Source organism: Magnolia sinica, chromosome 13 (assembly GCF_029962835.1).
Source record: "Magnolia sinica isolate HGM2019 chromosome 13, MsV1, whole genome shotgun sequence".
NCBI lineage: Eukaryota > Viridiplantae > Streptophyta > Magnoliopsida > Magnoliales > Magnoliaceae > Magnolia > Magnolia sinica.
This window is the reverse complement of record NC_080585.1, coordinates 18755546-18763419: the sequence shown is the minus strand read 5'-3', so window position 1 is coordinate 18763419 and position 7874 is coordinate 18755546. Positions and strand designations below refer to the sequence as shown.

At 37.3% G+C, this 7874-nt stretch overlaps 1 non-coding gene across 1 annotated transcript; it reads right to left on the bottom strand.

Moving 5' to 3' along the window:
* Positions 1–5816: 5816 nt before the first annotated feature.
* On the bottom strand, positions 5817–5923 carry LOC131224504 (small nucleolar RNA R71). Its single transcript, XR_009160982.1, has one exon. It is a non-coding gene; the product is annotated as a small nucleolar RNA R71 (small nucleolar RNA).
* Positions 5924–7874: the final 1951 nt, after the last annotated feature.

The following is a 7874-nucleotide window of genomic DNA, read 5'->3' as shown; positions in this document are numbered from 1 at the left end:
AAACTAGGTTTTTCCTAATACTAGATTGTCTCAGGCCCAAACCGGTTGGACCACCACAAATTGAGGTCCACCCAGCAGATAATTTCCAACCTGTCCAGGTACACGTGACATCAAACCCTTCCAATGGCTACGTTTGTCCAAAAAATAAATAATTCCTTTAGTCAAAAAACTGCCATATCCACTCATCATGTGGTCCACACCATACAAGAATACACCCATTAATAAATAGAAACATAAAAGTGTGGTCTACCTGATGAGTGGATAAAGATGATTTCTTTGGGAGAGAGTCCTCGGGATATACTAACATACTAGACAGATTCGATGATGCATTGACCTAATAATCAGGAAGTTATCCACTGGGTGGACGGTAACTCATGGTCCAACTAGTAGGACTGGAGCTCTTCTGCTTCATAATTGAGTTTCACATGTCAAATCTACTGGAGTTGTAATCATCCATAAAGCAGCTCTCATAGATAAGACAATTTAGCGGCGGCAGACTTGTAGTTGTCAAGAGATGATCCTGGGGCTCAGGTCGATGGAAATCTTCCTATGCACCCGGTTGTATTTTGATTAATTACCGTATTTATCATCTATCTGGACCGTCCATCAGATTTAATCCACTCTTCTTACGCTTCTGTGAAAGTATTACAGAAATCGGATGGTTGTAAATACATGCGTGGAAAAATATGCAACAGTCCAGAAGAAAAGGCTAAAGATTTGACGTCTAGGATCTTCTAGTTAAGCACGCCTTTGGCTCACGTCCCTTCTTCAGTAGGCCCCAAAATATTGACGGTCTGGATCAACGATAGGCTCCACCTGTATGAAACATAGGGCCGTAAGTGGGGCGGGGCGGGTCTCGTTGGGTGGGGTTGGTGCGCGGGTTGGTGCTCAACCCTAGCCCAAAGTTCCTGTACCTCAACCCAGCATCAGGTCGGTAATTCTCAACCCATGGGCTCGATGGGGTTAGTTGGTTTGGTCACGTGGTTATATGCTAATATTTTTATTATTACATTAGTTTGTTATATTTTCAATACACATTTTATTTTTTATACTTGTGATATATATATATAGTTAGGTCCTGTTTGGCCGTATAGACTGAATGGGATTAGATTGTATTGGAAGGGATTGGAAGGAGCGATCCAGGGATTGGCCGGGCGTGCACGTTGAACTGCTGCCTGGATTGGAGCAATCCCTTGGGATTATAAGCAATCCACCGACATCACCATTATTACCTTGAAATTCACCCAAGCCATCCTAATCTCATCCATTTTGCCTACGACATGTTTGGGTGGATGGATTGGAAGGGATTGGCCGAGTGTAATTCCAGGATTGGCCGGGCGGGCCAAACATACTCGGCCATAGATTCCCTGGATATAGCAATCCTCAGCAATCCACTGACGCAGCCATCATTACCTGTCATCCACCCCAATACAATCTTATCCCATGGGATGGGCCTGTCCAAACATGCCCTTACCAATTGTAAGGAAGTTTATTTTTTTTCTAAACAAACAACCTAAATATAAAACAATTACTCTTTTAAAAGTTATGTTGTGTGGCACATAATCTATTTAGGAGAGAAATCCAGTGTATCTTGTTAGTTTGACTTATCGAAAATGAAGTAGACTAATGAAACTCGACGGCATTAGAATTTCTTGTGCGTTCAACATAGGTGATCTAAACTCAATTATAATTTATAAGGAACTTATATATTAATCGGGTTCGGGTTGAGTCGGGCAACCCGAGACTTCAACATAAACCTGACCCAAGTATAATCCAAGCTCAATACTGAACTCGATACATCCTGCACAAGCCCAAACCTGTCACGCCCCGAAATTCGATACCAGAGTTGGCTAGGCCCGAACCCAAATTCCAAGACTGTGAGTTGTACTTAAACAAAATATACCATGTAACCCATATTATAATTATGTATTTTCAAGGCAATCAGAGCAACTAAAAGAATACTAATCATTGTCATTAAATATTGTCCACTAATCAATCCTTGAATCTTTAATTACATTGACATTCAAAAATAAATAATAACAACATACATTGAATTTTAATTAATTTCTAAATAAACAAATATAAAAATCTTCAATCTTGCCCAAGTGGTTCTTCATATACAAACTTTGCAAAATAATCTATACGGGTGTGAGCGCGACGACTCGTAGGGTCAAATCATTCCCAAATTTGAAATTTTTACTTTAACACCAATACAACTCAATAAAATAAATAGGAATAATTACGAGTATTGAATTGACATTTTACGTGACAATAATAACAAATTGTTTTTCATAATAACAAAATAAGATAATAAAGTCATCTAAAATCCTTTTTTGTTTAATTCAGGGCAGAGCACCCGTGTATGTTGATCATTTTAAGGAACGACCCTCGGCAGAGCACCGGTGTTGATCTTTTTAAGAAATGACTCTCGGCAAAGCACCTGGTAAATAGACTTTTAGGGTAAATATCCAGGGGAGAATACCTGTGTGTGTTGATCCTTTTCGGGAATGACCATGGCAGAGCACCCGTGCCGATCCTTTCGGGAATGACCCTGGGCAGAACACTCATAAAAATAACATGGTGATCCTTTTAGGGCAAAGCACCCATAAATTGAAATACATTCTTCATCACGTAATAAGAAAATAATTGTAATTTAAGCATGCCACAATAATAAAATGAAGACGATTAATTAATAACTCAAATAAATTATCTCTACAATATATGTAACGCCTCGAAAAAATCCGTACAAAGACCCGAGTACCACCTCAGGCAGAAATCACTAAGGACCGAATCCCTTAAGGAATTAGACAAAAATTAATTAAGTACTAAACTGAATTAACAAGCAGATTAGCTTGAACTGCTTTCTATATGAACTACAAGACCTAAAACTAATAGAATCGCTAACGCTACATTACCTGAAAACCTAGGATCAATCTCAAAACCCAGTTGCTCTCGGGAGCATCACGAAACTCAGTATCGGACCTGGACCGCGCGTCGAAAGTCCGATTAACGCGAAACTATACGGTTATGACCCTTTACTGGGCTTGACAACCATCTCAAAAATCAAATCCAAATAGTATCCAGAAACGCAGAATAAAAATATAAATATTAGTTTGGTTTAAAGCATTTGGGTTGGGCTACTCGTGTAGGCCCCACCTTGATGCATGATGCCATTCTTCCTATTCTTCAGATCATTTTAGGCGTTGAGCCGAAAAATGAAGTTGATCCGGGTATCTGGTGGGCCATAGCGTTGAAAACAGTGTCATTATGTTGAGACTCAAATATTGTATAATTTTCTCCATTTATATCTTAGTTTTATGAACATAAATCATCTTAATATTTTATTTTACTCATGTATGTGTTGCAAGGTGAATTTAAGAGCTTGGATTGAAAAAGGGTGCTAAAAAGTAAGAATTTGATGCTCAAAAATCACCAAGGCAAGGGATGGATCTTAGGAAACCAAGATTGAAGAATTCACATGCCAAAGATCCAAGAAAACTAAGTGAGGAATGAAAAGAATCGAATATTTGAAGTGAAGAATCCTGAAATCATCCTGAAAAGTGTATTCTAAAGCTCTGAAGTCTATTTTGGAAAACTACGCTGCAGGAAGTCTGTTTTAAACGAACTATGCAGTGAGAAGTCTATTTTGAAAAAATACGTATATTTGAGGCGTTTTCTAGGGCTTTCAACTTTGTACGAAAATTGGAGTTCCCTACTTATAAATAGGGCCTCCTAGGGCATTCTTAAACATCATTAGAAGCATTTAAGAGCAATATTTAGGGTTTTTAAAGAGTTTTTAATTTTATTAAAACTTTATAAGTTATTTTTTTATTTTAGATCTTTTCTATTTATATTTTTTTCTTTTTTCTTTCTTGTTGCTTTTTATTTCTGCAATTTAATTATGTTTTTCTAAGTTCCTTCTAGCCCAAGCTAAAAGGGAAGCTCATGAGTTTAATAATTTTTTAAGATTATGATGATTGATTGTTTTAATGATGAGAAAAATGATGTATGCATGTTATCTATTATTTAGGTTTTATTTTTTTATCCTCTTGTGAGATCCATATGTTTCCATCATATGAGATCCACATTGATGGATAGGCTTATCCTAGATCAATCAGATTTTCTAGATAGGAGATGTTCTCAACTTGTTATATTTCTTTGATATTCATTATCCTATAGATATTGAATACTAAAAATCACTGGCGCTTGAGAATATATGTCAATGGTGCAAATCCATCATTTTCTAATCTTTTATATAATTTATTAAAATATTTAAACTGTTTTATTTTTCGATTAGGCTGACCATAGTGCTCAGATCCTAGTTGTGTTATCCAAGTCATCATGATTTTGGAACATTAACCTATATGTGGAACTTTGAAGCTTGGGTGTTATTTTATTTAGTTGAATTACATCCATTCAAAAATCCCAAAATCAAATCATCAGATTAATTTTTATTACTTAGTTTGTTTTGCATTTGATTTTTTTCTTCTCACAATTCATCTCCCTGTGGGATCGACCCTGTATTCACGGGATACTACTTACGAACCTCTGCACTTGGAGGCAAGCAATCAAGTTTTTGGCACCGTTGCTGGGGAGAGACTGAGATAGATCAGATTTATGCAAGATAGCTAAGGTAAGTTTTCTTCTAAACCCTCTAGATTTTCTGTAGATTATTTTATTTTATTTTTATTTCTTTTCTTTTCTTTTTCTTTGAAAATAAATTCAGTTGGGTCTTTCAAGCACTAACTATGACATAAGGTTGCCCTGCTTAGGATTTTATCACCCAAGTGCTATGGTTGTCCTACAGTTGCTGTTTGATCACAAAGATCATCCGCTGAATCTATTTTCCAGATTATCATAGTTTAATTTCTACATTAGTTTTACTTTTATTTATTTATTTATTTTATTTTTATTTTTTTTAAAATTTTTTTATGGATTGAACCCTCATGGTCGGCCCTACCACCTGGGTTGTTTATTTATTTTACTTTGTGGATTGAACCCTCATGGTCGGCTCTGCCACATGGGTTGTTGATTTATTTTACTTTGTGGACTGAACCCTCATGGTCGGCCCTGCCACCTGGGTTGTTGATTTATTTTGCTTTGTGGACTGAACCCTCATGGTTGGCCCTGCCACCTGAGTTGTTGATTTAAGTTTGTATTTTTATTTTAAGTATCATACTTGCGATTTGAATTAGTGGTATTTGTTGTGTGGTGTGGATGGTTTATGTCCCGTTGGAGTAGGGATCAAAACAATCGACTCTCCTCTGAAGGGGGACTAGTTCCAAGCCTTTATTATTCACTTAAAAGAGGCACTCAACATCACTTGGATTCCATGGCAAACCCAGTTGATAATCCAAATCCAAATCTGTCAGATCCAACTATAAATCAAAATAGAGAAAATCAACATAATCCTCCTCTTGAGGATGAAAATGAAGTTCATAGGAATGTGTTAAACCAACCATGGACTTTACATGAACATTTACACCCTGAGAGATCAACTTTACCACCTTGCATAGTGTTCCCTGCTCACACAGGGATCATTGATTTTTAAACCAGGTGTAATTCAATTAATTCCTAAATTTCATGGCTTGGATTCTGAAAGCCCCTACTTGCATCTCAAGGATTTTGAGAAAGTAATTGCAACGTTACAAGTAAACAATGGCAATAGGGATGTACTTAAGCTTAGGTTATTCTCATTTTCTCTAAAGGATCGAGCCAAAGCCTGACTCAACTCTCTAAGAGCTAATATCATCACTTCATGGCAAGCCTTAAGTAGAGAGTTTTTGAAAAAGTTCTTTCCCGAGCACAAAACAAATGCACTAAAACAAGAAATTATGTCATTCTCCCAAAAGGGGAATGAACTATTTTTTCAAGCTTGAGAGCGCTTCAAAGACATTCTAATTACTTGTCCACATCATGGTTATGAACCATGGCACGTGATTGATGTTTTCCGAAAGAGGCTCACCATGGATACCCATCAATTTATAGAGATGATGTGTGGTGGAATTTTTCTTGACAAAGATCATAATGAGGCTTGGGATTTTCTAGATTTGTTAGTAGAGAATACGCAGACATGGGATGTCTCTTCTAAATCAGACCAAACTAGACCCATTCCTAGGGAGAAAGCGGGAATGTATGTCCTAAGAGAGGAAGACGAACTTAATGCAAAATTCGCTGCATTGGCTAGAAAGGTCGAAGCCTTGAAAATTAGGAAGGTTGATATGGTTAAAGCAAACACTTCCTTAGGTAATTTTTGTAGCATTTGTGGTGGTATAGACCATGACATAAATGATTGTCCAATAATCTCAGTTGTACAAAATATCACGCATGAGCATGATCAAGCAAATGCTATAAATAATTACCAAAGGTTAGTTATGCAACCAATGGGAAACACGTATAATCCAAATTGACATAACCATCCTAATCTTAGTTGGAGGAATGGACCACAAATTAATGCGCCCAATGCACCTCAAATGTCTCCACAAAATAACTTCTTTGGGGCACCTAATAATGCACCATATGTGCCCCCACCAAAGTGATCATCTGTGGAGGATGCATTGACCACATTCATGAACTCTTAAGCTCAAATGAATCAGTCTCTAATCCAATCAAATCAGGAATTAAAGACAGCTGTGTCTAGGATTGAGACTCAACTAAATGCTAGGGAAAAATGCACCCTTCCTTCTCAACCTGTGTCAAACCCTCGAAACACACATTTCATTGGAGACTCAAATCCAAGTGAACTACATCATGAACAAGTTAAGGCCATCATTACCTTGAGAAGTGGAAAAGAGGTCGATAACAAGATAATACAACCGGTAGAAATACCGGAGAATGAACCACTGTCTCAAGAAAATGATGAACCGGCTATGATTCAAGAGCCGCAACAGCAAAATGATAAAGAGACTAAGTCATATGAGCCTCCAGTTCCGTTCCCATTTAGACTTCGGAATCCAACTATCCCCATGAAATATTACTGTTAATATTCCTCTGCTTGCCATTAGACAAATTCCATCATATGTTAAATATCTCAAGGACTTGTGCACTGTAAAGAGGAAATTAAATGTACACAAAAAGGCCTTCCTTACTGAAAAAGTGAGCGCTATCATTTAACAAAGGGTTGTACCCAAATACAAAGACCCGGGAAGTCCCACTATTCCTTGTATTATTGGAAATTTTCAAATTGAGCATGCTTTGCTAGATTTGGGTGCAAGTGTTAACTTAGTACCTTATTCGGTTTACAAACAAATGGAGTTAGGCGAGCTTAAACCAACCACGATTACACTCTAACTCGCTGACCGCTCTATTATGGTACCAAGGAGAATTTTAGAGGACGTGCTAGTCCAAGTGGAGAAATTCTACTTCCCCGTGGATTTTACTGTACTAGATACTGAACCATGTGTAAATGCTAACGCTCAAGTTCCCATCATTTTAGGCCGCCCATTCCTAGCAACTTCAAATGCAATCATAAGTTGCAAGAATGGAATGATGAACTTGTCTTTTGGTAACATGACTCTAGAGCTAAATACTTTCAATCTATGTAAGCAGCCCATTGATAATAATGAAATCCATGACCTGAATTTCATGGACTGCTTGATAGAAGAAGAGGAATTGGAACCTGGTCTGATTGAGGAATTGATTCAAGTCATTGGAGACTTGAAAAATTCTGATTTAGAAAAAGTGCTTGCTGAAATTTCTAATGATAATGAAAGTACTACCACTCAGGACATTGTTATGTACCAATGGAGACCGCGCACTCAAATCCTATCTATCGAGGACTTGCGACCTCTGCCATCACCAACCAATGTTCCAAAGCTTGATTTAAAACCACTACCAAATGAGTTTAAGTATGTATACTTAGGTGAAAATAAAAC